The sequence below is a fragment of the Cinclus cinclus genome, chromosome 1 (genome assembly GCF_963662255.1).
Source record: "Cinclus cinclus chromosome 1, bCinCin1.1, whole genome shotgun sequence".
NCBI classification, from domain to species: domain Eukaryota; kingdom Metazoa; phylum Chordata; class Aves; order Passeriformes; family Cinclidae; genus Cinclus; species Cinclus cinclus.
This window is the reverse complement of record NC_085046.1, coordinates 34736379-34759361: the sequence shown is the minus strand read 5'-3', so window position 1 is coordinate 34759361 and position 22983 is coordinate 34736379.

Below are 22983 nucleotides of genomic sequence, written 5' to 3'. Positions count from 1 at the left end.
AATAAATACACTGCAAAACCCTATTTCTCTTTTTCAGATGAACTATCTTCTGGATTCTATTTGTATATGTCTGCTAAGTCTAGCATTTTGTCAGAGCGCCTCTCTATGTGTTTACCCGGTCTGCTGACACTCCCAAGCACGATCATCCCCCTCCAGGTCTCCTTCCTTCCTTCCTTCCCGGACCCTTCCCCTTGGATCAGGAACTCAGAGCTGCCTTTGGTGCCGGAGGAATCCCACGTCAGGCCAAACCTCCTGTGCCGGTACCCCCCGTCCCGGAGCTTTTCGCTCCGAGTTGCCGAGGCCGTGCCAGAGGAAAGCAGGGCGATTCCCAAGGGCTGCCTACTCCCGTTCCGCTCCCACGTGCCCACTCCACGTTACCGCCCCGTGCCGGGCCCGCCGGGCCCGCCGCTCCTCACCCGCCAATCAGCACCGCCCTTACTCTGCCCCGCCTCCCGAGGGCCAATCAGCGAGGCTCTTGGTGGTGAGGGCGGGTTCATTCGGGAAGCTGCTGGGGAGCTCGAGGGGTGGGGCGGGGCCGGAGGGCGGGGCACGAGGAGGTCACGCCCCCACGAGGGCAGGGCGCGCGGCCCCGGCGCGCGGCGGCAGGCGCGGGGGGCGTGGCCGGGGGCGCGGCCGGCGCGCGGGCGGTGGCGGCGAGGGGGGCGTGGCCGCGCGGCGCGCGGAGCCGGGAGTCGTTGGCGGCGGGCGGAGGCGGCGGCGCGCGCTCGCCATGGTGTTCCTGAAACTCCGCGAGCAGGTGGGTATTCCCGAGCCTCCCTCACCCTTCTCCTCCATTCCCGGTGCCGCCGGGCGCGCCCTCCGGCGCCGCGGGGTGCCGTGCGTGCGCGGGTGACAGGCGGCGGGCAGCGGGAGGCAGCATGGCTGCTGCCGCCGCCGCCGGGGTCCGGGCTGGGTGGGAGGCGCCATGTGCGCCCGGTGCGGGCGCCGGTGCCCCCGCGGGGCGGGCGCGGGCCGCCGTCCCTCCCAGGTACCGGGCCGAACAGGTGGCCGCGGCGGCCCGCTCGCCCCTCGCCTCGCCGGCGGGTCCCTGCCGAGCCCCCGCCCCGGAGCGAAGGGGAAGCCCGGGAGGGGTGATGGAGGTGGGTCTGAGGGCTGCCCCCAGGCCAGCCGTGCCCCGCGCCTGTTTTGGGAAGGACGGGGTGTCTGGACGGGAGTACCCGGGCCTGAGGGACCGGCCGGTATGAGGGGCTGGACCCGGAGGCTGCCGGCGGGAGGCGGCGTGCCCGGAGATGGAGATGGAGCTGGCGCCGCTCTCCCGGACCCGGCCCTTGCCCTGCGCGGTTTCACGTGCCCGGGAGCCGCCTGCTCGTCCCTCCACCTTTCCCTTCCAGGCCTTTAAAATCTTTTGTTCGGCCGCCGTGTGTTTCGCCTCCCGCTGTTTTGACAGACCTTCCCCGAGCCCGCGCTCCCCTCCTGAAAGCGAAGGAGGTTCTTGGTGCCTTCAGCGGGTTGTTGCTCTCGTCGCATCACACCCTTCTTTGTCTGCCAGGCTCGTCGGTTTCCATCCCAGCTGGTGAAAAATACTTGTCTTCGCTGCTCTGTCCTTTCCTGGTGTCTCCCCTGTCCTACCTATTGTCTCCTGTGCGGTGTCAGGATACAAAGGTGGGAGGGTCTGCGCTGCCAGTTTGCCGCCTATGAAAAGATGTTTCGTAGGAATGGTGTTTTCTCCTGTTTTCATGTGTGTGAGGCCAAATTCCTCGTAAAAAGCTCGTACATCCTGCTGTGGGTCTCCTTGTTACTCTTCCTTGAAGATAACCAACTGTAACACTTTAAGACCCCACCCCCTTCCGAAAAACAAAACAAAACAAAAAGCCCCGCGGAAAAAAATCCAGTAGAAACTTGGGGGTGGTTAGGCAGCTGGTATCCTGTGTTTGTTATGCTGATCAGTATCAGCCCATCCTTACCTGCGAGCCCTTTCATTAGTTACATACGCATCTGTGTTTTCACACTTAAGGTTGCATGATCCCTTGGGATTTTTTTCTAAGGCACATTTGGTGATATGGGGCTGTGTTGTATGTAAACTTCATGAAGTCTCATGTTGTTTTAGAACCTCATCTATGCATCAGCAACAACTGTGGATCCTAAATACATTTAGTGTCCTTTGAGTTAGGTTTCCTTTCAGGATTTGTTGCTGTTCTTCTATGGGAGAGTTCTCACAGAAATAAGCACTTTTTATCTCTTCTATTAAATAAGCTCTTCTGTTAAAACCAAGAACTACAACTGTTCTGCAAGTAATCACTGTAAAATAGCCAGCAAAAAGCCTGTTATCAGTATGTGAACTTGAAAGCACTGTATTTCAGAACTTTTCTTCTGGGAAGGATCCTGCTATTGGCAGATGTTGAAGTGAAATATTGGACTGTGTGGGACCATTGGTTTGACAGAGTAATGCGTGTGAGGCTTTCAGCTTCCATCATAATGCAAGTTTTAATCCAGAAGAAGTACAATGTGGATTTTTTAGAGGCTTCACAGATTTGTAAAGGTGAATTGATACTCTGGGAATAGTCTTTCACATAAAAGAGTGGGTGCTAGGGAAGGGAAGGAGGAAAGGAAGGGAATGCTGGTTTTGGACAGTGTTTTGTAGAGGGAATGATTTTTAGCAGCAGCTGCATTGCTGCTGCTAAACTGTCAGTTGCTTGACAAATCAGTTATTTCAAACTGAATTCTGTTATAACTGTGTAAGAATGCCAGAAAGTCATGAGGAGTGATGTTAACATGAAATCCCTCAGCTTTGGTAGTTACAGAGCATTCCTGCAGGTCAGTGTTGCAGCATGCTGCAGATTGTCTTGACTTGAGATCAGGATGCTGTGCTGAGAGTGTGGCACCACCTGCTCTATGAAAACCAGCCTGTGGAACTGTATGGGAGTAGAGGTGTTCCCCTTCAGGAGTTCATGAAACATGCTTCTTGTTTGCTTGAAACGTGTGCTTTGCTCTGTAGTGTTTGGTTAGAGTAAAGCAGGCTGTCTTGTGTATTTGTAATCTTCAATAGTGACTCTGTCTTCAGTGGTGGCTGTGCTTCACAGGGAGGTGCAAAGGCTGTTCTGTTGTTTGTACTGTTCAGCTGGTATGAAGAAGGGAAGTGATTTGCTAGTTTCCTTCTTCAACTGTCAGAATAACAACAAATTTCTGAAACAAAAATTTTACTACATGAAGTATTACTTAAATGTAATTATCAAGATTGTTTTTCCAAATTCAACATAAGCTTGTTGATTTTATTCTTTGGTAACGTAGAAGGGCTCTATGTTAAATGTCAGAATTATGCTGGGGGCAGGCAGATTTATGCCATACAAGAAGCTTAGTGTTTTCTTGCACTTGCTTAGTTTTTCAAGTTACTGCAAGCTAGTCTGATGTAAGAGCAGTGCTTGGGAAGTTACAATGACATGAGAAATTCTACTCTGAGGCTCTTAGTTGAGCTTCGAGGGTGAAATCCCAGTTCCGCTTGCTTGATTTAATTTACTTAGTACCTGATAAACAAAACTTTGATCCTGCAGATGCTTAATGTGTTTGTGAAGCTCAAATATTTGTTTGTCTGTGGAGGCTGATTTGACACGTTTAACCTTCAGAATACAGGTTTTCCATGCACTGAGAAAAGCAGGCCTTTCCTTGGGTTCAACAACCAGCCAGGCAGTGCATTATCTATAAATTTGTGTTACTACTTGGGCTTTATTGCTTTGCTGTCCTACCAGGTAGGAATATATTTCAAAGTTTTGACATAATTGAGGGTGTACACTCCACTTTCAGAAATTACTTATGTTTGCTTTCAAAGTACATCAGGTATCAAAAAAACTCATACGCCATGTTTGCAGAAATTGCATTTAAAGCTAAATTGAACTCTGTTGGGCAAAGCTGATACCTGTAATGCTCAATAGCAAACTGTAACTCAGATATAGAAAAGTAGTCATTCAAGTGTCAAATTAGAAGCTGTGGATTGCTCTCCTTGCTCTTGGGTTTTTGTGCAGTGTTGTCCAGCTGTTGTTTAATGACAAAGGAAGCAAATTGTAAATTCTGAATGTTAAACTATTCAATGTAGAGATGAAAAATATGGTAAATGTACATTATAATTGAGGTATGGGCTTTTAAGTTCATTTGCTTTTGTATTGTCTTCATATATTGGTGCTTGTATACCAGGCTCTTCGAGATGAGATACTGCTTTAAGTGCAAAAATGCTGAGTTGGACGAAGCCTAGAAAAAAGTTTGTTTCTCCCTGAAATGTTGTGTTACACTGCTGTAAGAAGCTGCACTGACAGTCCAGTTTAGATCAAGGGTCACTAATGTTTTATCACAAAATGTGGGGTTTTTCCCCCCATTTTTGGGGAAGTGTGTGGAAGGGAAGGTATGGGGTGGGGGCAAAAAAAAGGAGTAGCTTGCTTGTGGGTATCCATAATGGTATACCTTGTTCTTCTGTGACAAATCCCTCTCACCTCTGCATAGCTAACTGAAAGGCTAAGTATATTCTCAGTTTTTTGTTATGCAAAAAACATAGTTTCTAGGTACATTAACTGTTTCCCAGAACAGATAAATTCTTACTTTAAGGGGTTGTGAGTTAGTCTGTCTTACACCTAAGAGGTAATTGTCAGCTTAGTTTTTCTTAGTGTGTAGGTAAAATTTGGATTGCCCAAGAGCCCAGGGATTTTTTCCTTTTCTGTTACAAGCCTTACCTGCGTATGTACCTACAGGTCATCTTTTAGGCTCACATAAGCCTACATTTCAGCAGAGTCTTGTTGAAAGGCAGGAAACTAATCAAAATTGGCTCTTTTTTTCTTTAGTTTTGCAGCTATATAACTATTTCTGTCAAAAGTCATTGGATACAGTGTCAGTGTATTTGATAAAGCTTTATTTTTTTCTTTCAGTGCATCATAGTTTTAATATTATGAATTTCCCATTTTCTCAGAATCTCAAATATGTAATAGAAAGATGTCTTGGGGCTAATAATGATGGGCATTTGAAAGGATTTTTATGGGATTTTCCTGTATGACTGCTAGACTGTGCTTGAGGCAGTGCATTTATTTCCTGAAGTCAGATATGAGTGGTAAGGATCTAAGTAGGAACAACTGCATGAGGATATTAGGATGACCACTTATCTTTAAAGTCCTTGAACAGTGAGAGCACTGACTTCTTTATTGCCCATTTATATCTTTCTCTTAGCTAAGATGGATCTTGTTCAATTGGCAGTTAAACAAATGTTTGCAGTGTCATAGTGAACGCTCCGAATGCCGCTATGGTTGCTATTTTCATTACTGCCAGCGTTAGACTTCATTCTTTCAGAATTCATGCCAAGAATAAATGTCCCAACTAGTTCCTCATTACACTAAGAGGAGGAATGGTCTCCTGTGGTGATGAAAAGGAGCTGCTGCTGTTCGATGAGGGAGGGATATGGTGGGAATGGAATTATGTGGTATTGCTCTACAAATTCTGTTCAGATGTAGACTAATGAGATGTGTGTTTTATTTTTGACTTTTTTTGGGTAAAAGTTACTTTAAAGTTACTCTTCTTTTAAAAAAAACCCAATAATTTCTTTCATGTATCTTGTAATGGCTAAGAACCAACTCTTTGTGCTCTGTTGTCCATCATATGTTCTTTCTAAAATTTGCGTCTGATCTTTTCAAACTGCATGCAAGATAATTAAATTAAGAAATTGCAGTTCTTACCAAGACATCTGAAGTCTTACTGTTAGTTCTCTTGTTCCCAGGCTAAGAACTTACATGTGCTGAGAAGATAAGTTTCTTTAGCTGATGGACAACTCTGAGTAACCTGAACTCTGTTTATCTTGTTATACGCAGTAATTACCAGCCCTTCCATTAGAACGTGTTGAGAGAACCTGGTTCTACCACGTGTTCGTTTGGGGGGATCAGATTGCCCCATGATAACTTGGGAACTTTTGACTTGTGAACAAGCAGTTCTTCTCAGTCAAGAAAATAAACCTTTTAAAAGAAAAAGGGAAAAAAAAGGTGGGGGAGAAACAAAGCAAGCCTTGATTCTGCAGTCAGATCTTTAAGGCGGATCCTGTTAACTCAGCAGGCTTCTGTGAGGATATAAAGGTCTATTCATGTAGATAGCATCGAAAGTTTCTGACCATTATTTGGAGGCAAGTATCAGGGGAAGAATGAGGTAAATGTGCATGTCTCCATGAAGAAGTGACTCTTTAGCACCCACAAAAAAAGGTGATTCCTGTAGGAAACTAGTAGCTGTTGAGACTAAACTAGCAGTCTTCTGTCTGACATGGATCCTTATTTTCCCAAATTCCTATGGTTGTTGCAACCAACTGAAAGGGGTTGGTTGTGAAATACGATTATTGAAATTAAGTGTATTTGCTGTTATATACGTCATATTCTCTGCTTCATCTTTTGTCAGCGCAAGTTTGTTTCTCATTTGCCATACCTGGTATTTTTCTCTAAATGGATGGGCCATCCTGAAGTCAAACCAGTATCTGATGATTTGTTTTCTTGTTCCTGCCAACTTTTTATTTTGTTCTTACCAACTTTTTATTTTGTTCTTACCTCTATTTCTTACTCCTATTTCTGGAAATTAAACGGGAGACTTGTTGCCTTAGTTACAGTGACTAACTGTTTCAAAGTTATTTATAATGTTTGTGTTTAAATAATCTGTATCGCAGTACTAATCACAGAAAATTTCACATCAATAAAAAAGTAAACAAAGCAGTACATCACTGGGAGCATGCTAACTGTGCTGATTTTTGGGAAGTTTGTTTTCCTTTCATTGTGGGGGATGGAGGACAAGTTCTTATCTTCCATTTGAAGATGCATCTGGAATAAGGTGTCTTAGTGTTATCCTTTGTACAAATGAGAAAAGAATCCTAATGTTTAAGATCTGAAGTATCAGGGAATGTTACTCTTTCCTTAATAAAGACGTTAGCACTCTCCCCAGGGGGTGGCAATATACCAGTTTAACTCTGTTAATTCATCTGTGATTCTGCTGTTGATGAATTATACAGCACTGACCCATTTCAGCACAGAAACCAGAGTGGAATGTAAGAGTGATGGGACTGAGTAGCTGGGAGAGAAGGGAAGATGAGACTTGTAGCCAGCTGTGTGGGTGCAGAGAGAGGAAGCACCAGCAGTGATATGCAAATGAAAGAGGGACAAAATAGTTGGTTTATAGCATTCTTGTAGGTTAGGAAACTGCTTGTTAGCTGACACTAATGACTTAGCTGATGACTTCTGTCCTTAAATAATAGATGCTCTTTACTATGGATTGAATATAATTTGAGATTTTCATTGTTTATCTGTACAGTAATTGTATGTATGTGAATTGAGTGAACAGTACTATGTAAGTGGATTGTTTTCTACATTAATAGAGTAGACCTGTTTATGGCAGCCTGAGAACAAATACTTTTCTTAGTAAATTACTGAAATGGTATATAAATTTGGGAAGTATGAAGCAGAGGTCTGCCTATTCTAATGCTTGGGGTGTGGTTAAAAAAAGGGAAAAAAATAACTCAAGTTTATATTGTTAAACTTCAAAACTAAATTTACAGGGATGGGGGTGAAAGTGTTTACAAGTTATTGCAATTGACTCATATTAGAACTTCCTGAATGTTCAGGTGTTTTAGGTAATTGCCTGTTTACATGACCTAAGTCAAAGTCTGACGGTGTCTTGAACTGTTGTGAAGTTATCCTAAATGCTTTATATTTCCATATTCTCAGACAATGAACTTGATGACCTTTCTAATTCAAGATGATGAGCATTTGCCTATAAGTCATTCTTGGTCATTTTGCACTCATGCTATTAGACTCAAGGTCCACTCTCACTTTGTGCTGAAGTCCTGTACCTGCTTCCATCTGGTGCAGAAAAGAAAGCATGGATACATCTGGATTCTTTTTCTTTTTCTCTGGCAAAGTGAAGATACAGCACTGCCTTAATGAAGGAAGAGAAGGGAGAACAAGCAAGAACAATCAGGAGAAAATGAATATTAAATTACAGTTAAAGCATTGAGACCAAAATAAGCCTTTTTTTAGAGCTTACAGAACTTCTAGCAATCATGAGGAATCCACATTCTGTTTCAAGATTTTGCTGCTTGTTCTCCTTTTTGATTTTATTTTGATAGCGCCATCTATGCTGGTCCTCTTGACAAAGGAGGAAGTTGAGCTTTCCATCAGGAACCTGGTCATCCAGCAGCAGGCAGCATAATAGACCAGATCTTAGATGAAGGAGCTACTTGTGTCCTAGACAGCTCACCTGGGGGCACTGAAAAACATTTTCAGGAGGTTCTGTAGTTATTTATATACTAACATAATCTATAACTAATAAATAATTAAGTACTTTAAATCCATTGCTGAAGACTAAGTTTTGTACCATGTTTGGGGTGATTGGTATTCTCTCCTTCCTTGTCCCATCTTCAGGTCATCTGCTTCTTCTCTCAGTTGCTCATGAGAGTGGGCAGGTAATCTATGGGAGTCCTTTTTTTTTCATCTCAAGCACTTGATGTGTCATTCCTGCCTCAGATCTCTGTGTAGTGCCTGCTAACATTTCATTCACTCACCAGTGTATCCCTACAAAGTATTGTTGGTAGGTTAAAAGGAGGGATATACAATCAGGAGAGGAAGAAAAACAAAGTGCTAACACTGTTTTTCTGGTTACTTCATTGCTCATTGTTTCAAATTAGTGCAATGTCCCAAGTCATGGTAGAAGGATGTTTCAGAAACAGCATTGTTAATGGAATTCCCCACTCCTGTCCTCTGTCCCTTTGTAACTGCAGAGTTTTGTTCCATTCTTGCTGTGTTTGCTAAAACATGAGGATCAATAGAAAGAGGTCTTATGCATAACACTGTGTTGCTGTGCAGGCTCTGCCAAATCAGAACTCTGTAATGGTACTGCCTGATGGCTTTTATTTCCTTTGCTCCTTGTTTCAGTTCCAGGAGCCATATTTTGTTTTATAGCTCTGCTGTATCTATTACCTATTTATTTTTTAAACAGTGATCTTTCTTTCTGGGGGGATAATTTTCAGTATTAAGGAGTACTTGTAGAAGAACACTTTCTCTTCTTGTTTCTGTCACCTGCAAAGCTGCAAGGGCGATTATTGACCTGCTACAGTACTGATCCTATAGTAACCAACCAGCTCATTTATTTCTTCCACTCCTACCCACTGACATTGTTTGTGGTTTCTTTCCATCCACAAGTACAGGAACATTTAAAATTCATTATCTAACACTACTTAGATTACAGAATGGTAAATCTATTAGCATAAAACCTTTCAAGTAAAGAATATTTTATGACTTGTCCATAGACATTTCTCTATTTTTTACCCAAGTTTAGCAAATCATAATTACTGCAATCAGGGATGCAAGTAGTCAAGTTAATCTACTCTATAAGAAACTGAGCTCAAGAGAGTTTTTGGAGTGTTTTCATGATGAGAGTGAAAAGGAATGGTGAAGAGAGGATTTATAAAGCACCAGAGAGAGCCAGGAGGATAGAAATGGTTAGGATGTCACAGTTTGTCAGCATCAGTGGATAGCAGTGCTCTTCTGGTGAGCTTCAAGGATCATCCATAACCCAACAGGTATCCAGCTACCCTGTGGAGCTGCGTTTGCCATGACTTGAAGATATTGATTCCTTTTTGTACCTACTGCACCTTTTTACAGCACGAGAAGGGGACTTTCACAGCATCTGTAATCTCCAACTAACATTGTGAATAATACATGGAAGAGGATGCCTCCTGCTGTTTTTCTACACCCAGAGATGTAAAAAATGTTTTCGGATCAAGAATATTAAGTTTGTTATTTTGGAAGGGCAAATATAGCTACATGCAGCCATATCTTTTATCTTTAAAGGACTTTGACTTTGCACATCTTGAATTTGCTTCCTTTTTTTTTTTTAGACTCTCACCATCTAACAAGCCATAATTGTTTAAAAAGTGTGATTTTTTTTTTTTATGTAGCTTGCATTTGAACAGATTATTTATGGGGTTTTCATACCTGAAGGTTGATAAAATTTCTATAGTACTCTGCATGTGTTAAAACTGCTTTCATAACCATTTAAGTATTAAACTTACTGCATATGTAATTCAAGAACAATTACTAGAAGTGCCATGGTTCGTGAGTCTGTGTCGATAAGTATTAGAAGAAATTTGCAGAAAAATTGCCATAACTGTTAAAGAACTGTTGATTGTATCTTTGCATTTTAGCCTTGTTGTCATCTGGAAGGCTCTTTTGCTGTTGCAATGGCTGAACAAAATACCCCATGCATTTAGGGTGTCACACTGGTTTCCTGTCTTGATATCCCACCCCTTTCTTGGGGGAGCAGCCAGATATGTTTCCTTCTATAAAGCTCTCAGCTGGAATTACATAAGCCAAAGAAACAGTATCTGAAGGAGGGGAGGGACAGCAATGCCAGCGGTGCTGTGGAGGCTGTCAGGGAAGTTGAGCTCCTGTCCCTGGAAGTTTGCCACAGCAGTATTAGCAGTGCTCTCCTCCCTGTTGGTTGGAGGTGTTGCAGAGTCATTTGGGAACTGTCATTCTGGAGCAAGTTCTTTAGAAAATTCACTCTTTGCCTACAAAATGGCCAGAAGCACAAATAACACCTGTGGGCCAGAAGCTTGATCTGATGCCAGTGGTTGGATATGGTGAGCTAAACCCAAAGACAGGATGGATGTGTCTGCTGGAGCTCAGCTTTCCATGTTGTGGCAACCCTTATTACCTCTACTGACATACAGGTGGTTTAGATGTTTCCAGAAAGCCCTGGTGTTTGTTTTTGGGTTATTTTTACATTATATATAGTCATACATATATGACTGTCTTACACACTAGTGCTTCTTTTATGATGCCTGACACTGACACCTTGTTTTTGGGAAAAGTAACCTGTAAAAGTAGGATTGATAATTGAAGAAAAGAGGAAGAATTGTTGGAATTACATCATTTGACCTTGAGGTTTCATGACCTGCTCTTGTGTGGAGTGCAATGACATGCAGCGTGCCTGGGAAGTGCTGTGTTGTCACGGGATGCCTGTTCAGAATGCCAAGTTCTTACTTTTCACTGTGTGGCATGGCTGCAGAAGTGAAGTGGCAACTTCTTTGGTGTATATTTGCACTGTCTTGATTTTTTTCACTAGATAGGAAACAATGAAAATGACCTGTAACAAGCAAGGTTAAATACTGACCAAAACATTAGGATTTTTTTTTTTTTGTAATTCTGTTTTTCTTTTAGGAGGTTAATTAACAGCCAAAACTATGCTAATTATATGACTTGGATATTATCTACCACAGTGAAGGCCAACATTTTCAGCTGACAGATAGGAGAAGGAAATACAGACACACGAACTACTGAATGCAAATGTATTTCTGGTGTAGGGTAGGACAGTGTGTGTGAGAAATGGAATAATTGCCTGAATCAGCCCTGTTCTTTGAGCCAGTGGAGTAGGTAAATTTTCATGAAAGGTTGGAGTTCAGTAACTTTAGGATGGAGTTTAATGATGGGCTTCTCCTTGGGTTTTTGTTTTATTTTTTTTTATTTGCAAGGTTTCAAACAATAATGTTTGAAACTCACTGGCTTTTAATCTCCTGCCTAAGGCTATGGTTTGATATTAGGTGGTAGCTGAGTTTAAGCAGTCTCTCATTATTTTCTTCTGCAAAATAGTGAAAAGGGAGGGAAGAGGCAAATTATTTAGGTTTGTATAGGACTGTGAAGATGTTCCTTGAAAGTTTTCCTAAGTAGGAAGTAGAAAGGAGCGTTTTGGATCAGCTAAACTTACTCTACTGTCTGTCTTTGTGTCAGAAGTCCCATAATCACAGATGATGTGTCTTGTGTGTGTCCTTTGGTCTGGGGCTGGAGGTGAGTGGAGAAACTTGACTCTGGTCTGCCTTGGACCTTTCTCTCTGAGAAAGAAACTTTCATTCTGTTGGTCTTAAACTTCCCAGAATGTGTTTTGAAACTCAACAACAGGCTTGATTTTCTTGTCTGGTTCTTGATTGTTCTGGGGTTTGAGTGTGGATGTGAATTCCTCTTTAAGTGTGAAAGAACCTAGGGTCTTCAGAAGCCTGCTTCTCATTATAACACACCATGTTGACTTGCATTGACTGAAAACTTTGAAAGAAGAAAAGTTCCTCTGTTTACCACATGTGCTACCTGTCAAGATCCTCAGCTTTTCCCCATCTCCAATCTGACAACAGTGTGTCAGTTTTCCTGCAGCATTTTAAAGTTGCTTTTTCCCCCTCTTAGGTTGATTACATGTTCCACCAGTCAGTTTTGCAGGTGGAGTTCAGAAAATGACACTTTCACTTGCCTTCCATCTCTTCTCAGGAGGTGAAAGTATAAGACCATGTTCAGATAGTCCAGTTACCTGAAAACCATGCGCCAAAAGCAGTTTGAACTTGCTGCAGTCTTTTTTTCCTCATAGAAACATGTATGGATAGAAGACCCTTCAACATTTGTGCTTCTTATGCGTGCAGCTTTAATTCACCGGTGATGACTTATCACCAGCCAGTGATGGCTTGGAGCCTTGCCTGTTGTGACTAGTGATCCTTCTATCTCCCTGCACAGAGATATGTGCTTAGGGTAGGGAAATACCTAGTAAGAAAAATGTCTAAATTGCAATAAACTCTACAAATAGTAAATGAAGCATGTCAGTCAAGGAGTAAACTGCAACCTTCTGGAATAGAAGAAAATTTTTCATCTCAGCTCAATAGGAAATGGAAACAAAAAATAGTAGTTAGTGTTTTATATTCCACATGTCACCTCATGTAGTTGTATGATACCACAACATAAGCACACTGGTTGTGCAAGTATTTTTATCAGCAGCTAGAGATAACATTTTGAATTGCCATTAATGAAAACCTTATCAAGGTGGACTATTCCTTCCTTTAGACTACTCCTCTATTTCTCAGTTTGACTGTGCTGCAAAAACATTTAATTCAGCGGATTATGGATGCAGCTATTCATCCATCTGACTGGTTTTATTTTCCTGGAATAAGCAATGGTAAAACTACAAAGCTTTGTTTACAAGGAAACAGCACAAATTGGGCATGTCTTTTGACTGTGAGAATGCACTGGGAATAATTTCTTTGGCAAATAAGGATATAATAAAATGGTTCTGAACAGTTTCCAAACAACCAGATGCCTACATATCACCTGTATGTTTGTGAGGACTTAGGTTATAGCCCCTACTTTGGGGTGGTTCTTGAAGCTGGTCATCAGCACCTTTTTTTTTATTTTTTTTTTTTTTAACTTTTTTTTATTTTTATTTTAGCCTGAAAGTCTTAGGTAGCTGTTTGGGAGCTGCTTTTCTGAGTAAGTTAGCTGTCTCTGCTTCGGGCTGGAGGGCAATGTTGTGCTGCTTCTAGTAGGTGTCAAAATCCAGATGGGTGACATAAAAATGTAAAACATAAACAAACGACCACAGGAATGGGGGAAGGGTGGGGAGAGGGAATAAGAATGACAAACATTAAATAAAGAACTATTGTGCACAGTGTTAATAAGAAACATAGTTTGATATTTAAAACAGCTTACCTAAGTATGTGATTATAGATTTTCTCAGTAAGAGGACAGAATATGAGAGGATGGCAGAATCTTCTTTGCTGTGCTGAAATAAATCAAGTTACTAAAAATATGCAAAGTTTTGAGAATACCTGTATTATGTAGCTATTAGTGTTTAAAAATCAGAGACAGTGCTGCAAATTAAATTACATTTATGGTAAATTTCTCTTATTCTGTACTTTATGTTCCTTGTTTTATAGGAGATAGTGCTTTTTGTTGCACTTCTTGTATTATGTTGTACAAAGGTTCTCAGTGATAAGACTAGACAAAAGGTTAATCTATTTTCAGTGTGGTTTGTTGGCATGGATTGTGGGAACTTCGAGGGAATGCTCAAGCTTGAGTATGAAGAGAACAGGACAGGGAAATGTTTGATTTAAAAATTACATTAGGAAAAGATATGAATATGACTTGCTAAGTTTTAAGTATAGCATCTACTTGCTTTCAAAGGATTATAAAAAATAACACTTAAGTAGTATATATTTTTGTTGCCAGAGGATTGAATTCAAACTGCTTCAGGGACGGAAGTCATGAGCTAAGCACTTGGAACGAGTTTGTGAAAGCTCACTGTTTGAAAGTTGCATTAGACAGTAGCCCCTTCTGGACCAAATGGTATTTTCTTTACAATTACTCCTCTTAATTGGTCTGTTCAGTGTTGAAAACCAGAAGAAGCTGGGAAAAAGGGAAGCGTCTTGTATGAAATGAAGTCTGACAGAATTGTGCTAATCCTAAAATTTTGACAGACTTTATGGCTGGCCCCAAGTCATTGATTCAGCTCATTAACTGTCGTTGTATGAAGGAAATACTGTGGACTACTTATCTCAAGACATTTTTAGAAAATTTTAATTAGTGGCACATGTAATTAAAGCAAAATATTTCTTTTATTTCTGTCTTTGTTAGCTACTCTGATAAAATCACAAATTAAAAAATATAGCAGAAGTAATAAAAGTAAAGTAATTAGTGCATTAAAGTAATTAATGAGGTATAAAAGTTATCATGTGCTATTTAAGTGCATCCAAAAAGCAAAAATAGAACCCAGGGTAACTCACTTTGATTTGCCCAGGTCAGTCCTTCTGAACACACCTAGAGATTAGTTAAAAAAGTGTTAGTAAAGCAATCAGCAGTCTGTTCTGAAGAGTCTTACACCTGGTGATCTTATTTAGTGGTAGCTTGCTTGTCTTCTCCCTACGGAGGGATTTAAGCAGTCAGGGCTGAGAGATATTACTACAACATTGCATTGCTATTGTGGAGAAATGCTAGAATAATAATTTTATAGGGGGTTTCTTTTGTGTCTGGTTTTAGTGTGCTGGATTGCACCCTGTTTAGTGCACATCATTTTGCTGTTCTGTGTTCAGAAGGTTGTCTTTGTATCAGTAGGGTTGGAAATGACCTCTGGAGATGATCAGTCCAATCCCTCCCAAGGCAGGGTCACACAGAGCAGGTGACACAGAAGCACGCTCAGGTGATTTTTAAATGTCTCTGGAGAGGGAGGCTCCACGACCTGTCTGGGCAGCCTGTTCCAGTGCTCTGCCACCTCAATGAAAAGAAGTTGTTCCTGTGTTGAGGTGAAACTTCTTGTGGCTTGATTTATGGACACTGTTCCTTGTCCTATCACTGGGCACCACTGAAAAGAATCTGGCACCATCCTCTTGGCACCCACCTATAAGATATTTATAAGTATTGATGAGATCCCCTCTCTGTCTTCTCTAACCTAATGGGTCCAGCTCCCACAGTCTCTCCTTGTAAGAGGAGATGTGTTCTCATAATCTTTTCCCATCTGGCCCCTATCTTCTCCCTGAAGAAGTGAAAAACTTGAAATTTTCATGTGGCACAATTATTGGGTTCTTCTCTGTCAAGAAAAAATCTGACTTGTTTATTTGCTTAAAGAGCATGCCACCTAGATAATTGTAGGTAGGCAAATGTACTTTGGAAGTGAATTCTATTTAGTCAGTGTAATGGTACTTTACCTGAGCAAGATCTTAGTTTGGTTTATGTGATCTGCTTTACATTGAGGGCATTACTTGGTTGGGATTAATTTTCCTGGCAATGTCTATATTCACTGTGCAAGTAGACTTAGTTGTAGCAGGTAATGCCTTTTTTCTCATCCCTTGAAGTGTTCCGCTATCTGTGAAATGTAATAATATTTTTTAAAAAAAACTTTTTTTTTATACATGTAATGACCAGATCCTGCTGAACTTCAAAATTGTGCTCTTATGTACAGCAGTTCTCAGGTCAGATAGAGAAGGTGACTGACTTCTGGCAGTCAGAGGTATCTGATTTTCCTCCCTTTGCCGGCTGTATTGATATAGTGGAATCTGCTGTGGCACTTGTGCTTGGCAGGTAAGAATGCCGGTTTTCCTCGTGCATTTATGTGGAAGTGGCAGTCATGATTTAAACTTTAAGCAGTTGACAGAGTGCACATAAAGGAGATGTATGGCAAACAGGCCAAACAGGTCTAAGCAACTGGATTTTTCCCTGGAATAAGAAAGTCCTAAAGTGTGTGGTAGTACCCTCTGTGTTTCCTGTGGAATTATGGTGAACTGGAAATGCAGATCTTGTTTTTCACTCAAATATTTGACTTGCAATTGACTGCCTCTTGTAAGGTGAAGTGCTGCTAAATCCATGTGTGAAAATGTGTCTCTTGAGTCTACTGGCCAGTTCTCTTTAACTGTTTTGCATTTTGGGGCATGAAAGCTGCGTACCATTCAGCTGTGTTAAAATCTCAAAGCTTTGTTTGGACACACCTGTGTGGACTGCCTCTGTTCCAAATGAATTCTGACTCTTCTCTTGTCCCATTTTAAAAACATGTTTTTGTCCTGTTACAATAGCCTCAAGGCTGATGAGACAACACCACAACATGCACTAGTGTTTATATGAAATTGCAGACTCTTAAATCTATTCAAAGATTATTTCATATATTTTGCTGTGTTTTCCAATCTTTTTCTTAAAAGGCCTAATCAATAGGATTATGAAGACAATTGCTATTTGCATTGCTGACCCTGGGAATAGAGAAATGACTGCATGCACTGTTATTGCCTGTGTATTATAGCACTTCCTCATTAAAGATCCAGTGAAGCCATTTGGATGTACTTCTGTTTTTGTTTTCAAAAATTAATCTAAAAATACTCTTTTTAAAGGTACTCTTCTCTTTTCAGGGAGAGAGAAACAACTCCAAGGAAGTTTTTACTTATGATCATTTGTTCTAGTTAGTGCATGAGCTGAATGTTTTCAGTAGGCATTCTTTTTTATGCCTGTAACTTAATTTTGCAAATACTTATTTTTTTTTGTTTGAAATAGTATTTAGGTTTTATCATTCTGTCTGATGGATGTTTATTTTCCAAAATACTCCTAACCCATTTTCCTGTTTTTCCTATCCTTGTATTAGGTAGAGTGGAAATGTTAAAATTCAGACACATGAAAATTAAATAGTGATTATAAAAACCCATGAATCAAGAAACAATTTCTTAAAGGTGGTGTGCTGGTAAAAGATTACCTCACAAATGGCCACCCTGCTATCCTATAAATACTATTGATCAAGTCTGATCTTTGTGTCTTGGCAGATACCTAAAGTATGCAATTCTTTCCTCCCTCTACCTAATATCCATTTTTAGCTCCAGTCTTCCCATAGATGTTCTGAAATATGTCACAACTGTATACTAGAAAGTCTCTGTTCCACAGTCATAATCTGAGGTTTTTTAACTCTTCAGTCCTCTTGTGTGTTTTAAGCACTGAGGTTTCTGTGAAGCCAGACTGTAGACTTGGAGAGGCAACCTGCTATGGACAAACATAAGACTCAAATAGCTCCAAACCTGTGCTTTCTTCTGATTTAATGTCTATGAACATCACTTCTTGATTTATATTTCTCTTTGAATGTGACTGACATCTGTTCAGATTGGAAAGCATTACTCTTTTCTGGTCTTAAGTACAGTGTTTTTGAAGAGTAGCTGTAGGTTCTAAAGAAGTCTGTCCTGGTTGTGAAGTTTCTTTAAAGGGTTGATTTATGTATGAACTGCTGTGACTCATAGCGAGCTACCTTACTTTTATCCAGATAATTACCTTGCTAAAAGATGTGTGAAATGTAAAGATTTCTTCCCTCAGCTTGGAAGCTGAGGAAGCAATGAGAGGAGCAATGCTATTGTGTGTCTGTCCTTTTGATGTGAAATTTGATCAGAAGTCATCTTCTGCTTGCTTTGCCTTCTTCCCATTTTTTTAAAATGGAAATTATTTCTGAAGTACTTAAAAGAATTGTAAAAGTGAAAGTGAAGGCCATAGTGGCATCTGAGCTGCAATTGTTTGTTTGTGGTTTCTTTTTAAGGTGTGTCATTTCCAAGTATATCATAAGAATGTTCAGTGATTGATACAGCTTTCTGCATAAGTAGTTATTGTTTGAAATTATGCACGTGCACATGCTGAAATTGCACGTAGGTAAAGGGGTTTGGATTTGTTAGAGGATTTTACTCCTCTTCTGCTTTAATCTTTTTTCATTTATAACACTGGTGTGAACATCAGAGGATCAACACGTGTTTTCACTTATGTCATTTGGGATGCTTCATAGGTTCACAAGTCTTCAGGCTTGTCAGTTCATTATTTCAACTCTTGTTTTATGCCAGGGAACTGTTCAAGCTCAAAGCTTTTATCTGAATAGCAAATCAGAGTTGAATTCAACATCAGGAGAACTATTAAATCTGTTTTTTAATTTACTTTTACTTAAAAATGGTCTAATACTTTTGCCCCAATCTCTGACAGTTCTGCTGATTCATAATGAAAGAGCTTGAATTACTGCTTTGTTTGCCTGTGAGGCTCCTCCGCGTGGTTGTCCTTGGTAAATAGTAGTCACTGAGGAAATAGTAAGGGATAGCATCCTCCTACCCCTTCAAATCCTCCTCCTTCCCCTTAAATCAGCTCGGCTCACAGCTGCATGTGTATGTTAATGGTATTGATTTTATGTTAGTGTACCTACTTGTGAACTGTGATTATTGGGGGCAGGTATCCTTGTGAATTTTCTGCTGCTGCTAAACCTGCTGGGAGTTGTAAATGCTGTCACTATAACCTCCAGAATGCTCTGAAATAATATGCCTGATTTTAACCTACAAAAAAATTAGAGGGTCAAGTAAGTAAACCAATGTAAGTGCATCAGTGATTTTTTTTTTTAAGATCATAAACAGTTTTCTCATATAATTAAAAGATGAAGGCATGAAAACGAGCAGAGAGTGAGATACCATTTTAAATTATTTGTACATTTCATTCTCCTCAAAGCTTGGTATAAACATAAACAAATCATCACAAGGATTGGAACAGCAGATGGATGTCTATTCTCCTCCTTCCAGCCCCCGAGATATCCAGGAATATCTTGGGAAGAACTTGTTGTCCTTCCTGTAAGTACTCTAGTTTATATGTAAGTATGATAAATAAACTCTGTGCTACATTGAAACAGTCTTTAGCATCATTTGGTACCACTGACTCTCATCAGATGTGAAAGATGGAGGGTTTGGTGCTACATATGTTAAACTACATATCCTGAGATCCAAAGTAAAACTTAGTTTTTTACTTTAAGATATATTGCTTTTATTACAACTAAAATAATGTTGGTAAGCTCAACCTCCCATGTAGTTTAACTTTCCAGGACTTTTTAAAAGAATACTGAAGAAACTTGAACTTGGCACATTTTCCCATTATTAGTAATTTATTTCATGATAAGTCTTGGTTATGACTTCCATGAGTTTGAGTCCCCCACCCACCCAGCTGTTTTGGGAATAGCAGCTTTCTGTGGCATGTTGGTCCAGATGCTGGTGATGGCTTTGTCTGCCCTCGCTCAGATACTGCCACGAGTCCTCTTTGTGGATGAGACTTCCCCCACCTTCGCTGAGATTAGTCTCACACTGTGTCTTTGTGAGCTCCTTGTTTTTTCAAATGCGGTTATTGCTTTTTTTCTGCTCATCATAACTTCCTTCAGAAAGCTGCTTGCCAGTGTTGATCCTGTTGTTTTCATGTTGTTATTTTTTAGTCAATGCGTTTGGTCTTGTCTCTCTAACAAATGGTTATCTTAAATAGCTTCTCTGAATTATTGATGTTCCACAATAACTTCTTGCTCCAGTCTATTTATACTTTGAGCGTCTCTGCATTATGCTGTGAGATAGAAATATTAATGTGAAATTCAGCATTAATCAGCCTCTGCAGTATTGTTACATGTGAGTTTGTAGGTACCTCTATACTATATAGGTTTCTGTGTAGCATTCTACAACTAATTATAAATTCAGAGAATAAGGTGTTCAGTGTCTGTCACTGTGGGTAGTTCTTAGTTTAACTGCTAAGTCTCCTTCTATTTCCCAGCTTAACTGCATCCACAGCATTAAGAGCAGAGCATCATATTGCTTTGTGTTATCCCTGCTATCTTGCCAGACTATCATTTGAATGTGAGTACAGATGGTATGACTCATTTACACTTGTCCTAAGCAGGCGACATACTTAACACCAAGTATGTGCCTCCAGCTTTGATTCCTGTAAAAAAAAGTGTTTCCCTCTCCCCACCCCAACAAGAGTTATTTTTCTATGATTCAATCAGATTTTAGTTTACCTTCCTTTTAAAATTAGGGAAGCAGTCTCTCTTTTTTTTTTTTGTTTTGTTTCCCCTATCTAAAATGCAATTGACACTATTTTTAAAAGATGCGAGACTACTACTGAATTTGCTGAGACCACTTTTAAATAGGAAAAATGGATGAGCAAATGAATGGCTCCGTTGTTTGGATGTAGATAATACACTGAGGTACTGTAGACCTACTCTGCTACTTTTTCAGTACCTCTGGAATACAGAGAACTGTTTTTTCCTGGTGTATGAGGAAGTGAGTGTATTCTGCAACTTGGGACATGGATAAATGGGCAAACATTTTCCTTTCTGAAACAGAGTGGGTCTGAGAGTGCTTCATTGTTGTCTAGAACTTGTCTGGCAGTCTTGAATATGCTGAATGGTTTATCTTTCCTCTTTAGGAAAAGGGGTAAAAAAGAAATCTTAGAAATTTATGTGTGGTGGTGGCAGTGGTGGAACATTATTTCTTTTTACACAGAATCCTTCATCTCTCTTTTCTCCATGCCTCAGCTGAAGATCTGTTCTTACAGGTAATATTGAAGAGCATGCACTGTGTTCAAGGCATGCTTGGCACTGAACAGCACTGAAGTGGAGCTGAGAGTTTGGGATAAAGTGTAGATTGATATATAGTCATGTGCCTTATTGGTTTAGTGTTTCCATTTTCATTTCAGTCAGGCCCAAAATCAAGATCCATATTGTGATATAGAATATAGAATGCTTTTTTGTTTTTTCTTTTTTGAAGGCAGTAAGTTTATGGAAAAAAGTATCATGAGCACATTTTCCTAACTTTTTCTTAATATCAGTAGTTTAAATCGGCAGACCTTTGAGGCTGTTTTTCATTGTCCCATGGCTGTGTCTTTTTACTTGTAAAAATAGTATTGCAGCTCTTTTTTTTCAACAAAAACTTTGCTTTCTTACAGCTCTTTCACATTTATGCTGTTTTTCAACAAGAATTTGGTGGTCCAGCCCTCCCTTAAACCTGTGTAGGTGTTCACAATCACAGAACTGTGTGTCTGCTCCCACCTGGAAGCTGAACACTTGTTTAAGGCTCGTACTCCCTCTGATGGCAAACTGCTGCTGCACTTCTCTTGCTTTCTGTGTTCACTTTCATCTCTCTCCCTTGGTCTCCATTTTATCTTCTTGCTGCAATGCTGGATTAGGCTGTTGTTTCATGTGTGTCCCACTGAAAGTGCTGTTTTAATGAAGCTGATAAAATTGAAGGGCCCTACCAGGCTGCATGTATACTAGACAACAGTAAGCTATTTGGTTAGGTGGGGGAAAGGAGGGAGAGCTAATCTTCTCTACTTGAATTTATTTAATGTTTTTAACTATCGCAGTCACTCTTCAGTGGTACCAGTCATTTTTACTTCCTAATGCTTGGCTTAAACTGACGGCTTTATCTCCCTGAAGCTTGCATACGAGTACTCCAAATTCTTTATTCCAGAAATCAGTTGTTTGGATAACATCATCTTATGTTTGGTACAAAAAGCCCTTAGTACTATAAAGACTTTGTAACTTGTGTGTTAATGGTGTGGTAGCATATGCTAATCTTTTATTAGTAAATTTGGCATGTAGATTACAAATAGTGCAACACAGCGCTGTTTATCGTGTGCTTACAGAAGTAAGACATTGTATAGTTTGTATGTCTTTGTACATCTGTGTGTAGAAGACCAGTTTGAGCAAAAAGATAACGATCCTGTTGCCCCTTTGATAAATGACCCTTTGCTACAACATTGCTCAGAGGAGAAGGAAGTCAGCACATATTTGTGTTCTCATTGCATCGCTTTCCTGCTTCAGTAGTAGCAGTTTCAAATGTTTCTTGAAAGTGTTTCTAAATTATTTAATTGTTATTAAATATTACTAATTTAATTAAATCTAACCTTTGCTTAACATCAATTATTTCAACGGGTAGAGACTATCAGTTCTCATTCATTGTCACTGACTACAACAGCATTGTTGAGTACTTACTGTGTGTGGTGTTGCCTTTCATGTGTGATGCTGGCAAGAGTTTCTGCTGGTGGAAGAGAGGTAGGACTGGAATGAGTTACCCTGGTGTGTTGTCAGGCCTTTTCTGATGGCATGCAATCCAAGTTGATGCATCTGACTCAGAGTCCACTACTTTGTTCAGTTTGTAGGAACTGTTGAGATTTGTTGTCAGTCTTTCAAGTATTGTTTCTGTTTGCTTGCTCAGCCTTGCGCCTGTCTGGGAATATGGTTTAGTATGTTTCTGGCAATTTTAGTGGAGGTAGGTGAACCAGTAAACATGTCAAAAAGACTGAAATCAAGCTCTTTTAATTTTGAGCCTTTAGTATCTTCTTGAATGTAATGTCAGTAGTATTTAAAATTTAGGTGCCTTCCTTAAATATATGATGTGACTAGAGCCTTCCAGGAATTCTGGCACTTGTAGGAGAGATATTAAAGTAGTATGTGCTGGCTGGGAGGGAATTTTGTGCTCTGGCTCAAGTGTTTTGGTTTTCTTTGGTGTGCTGCCACCAAGTGACAAGGCTTGATATTGCTGCCTTTTTTTTTTTTTTTTTTGGCTTTTTAAAGAGTGATTCCCACGAATCACTCTCTTTTCTTTATTTCAAACTGAAAAAGTTAGAATATTACTTTACACTTCTGGTGCTTTCACGTACAATGTTCCAAATTATTATTCAGAATAACATGACTGCTTGCAAAGTCTGACTGAAAATTTCTAGGATAAAAACACTATCAAAACGAAGCTTCCCCCCCTCCCTCCCCCATCGTTCCACTGTTCAATTTAGATATTCTGGATTCTGTAAATTATTGTGCAGTTTCTGTCACTGGAGATATTCAAGAATTGTTTGCATGCAGTCTGTGCCATGTGCTCTAGGATGACCTGGCTTGAGCACGGAGTTTAGACCTGTGCTGCCTTCCAGC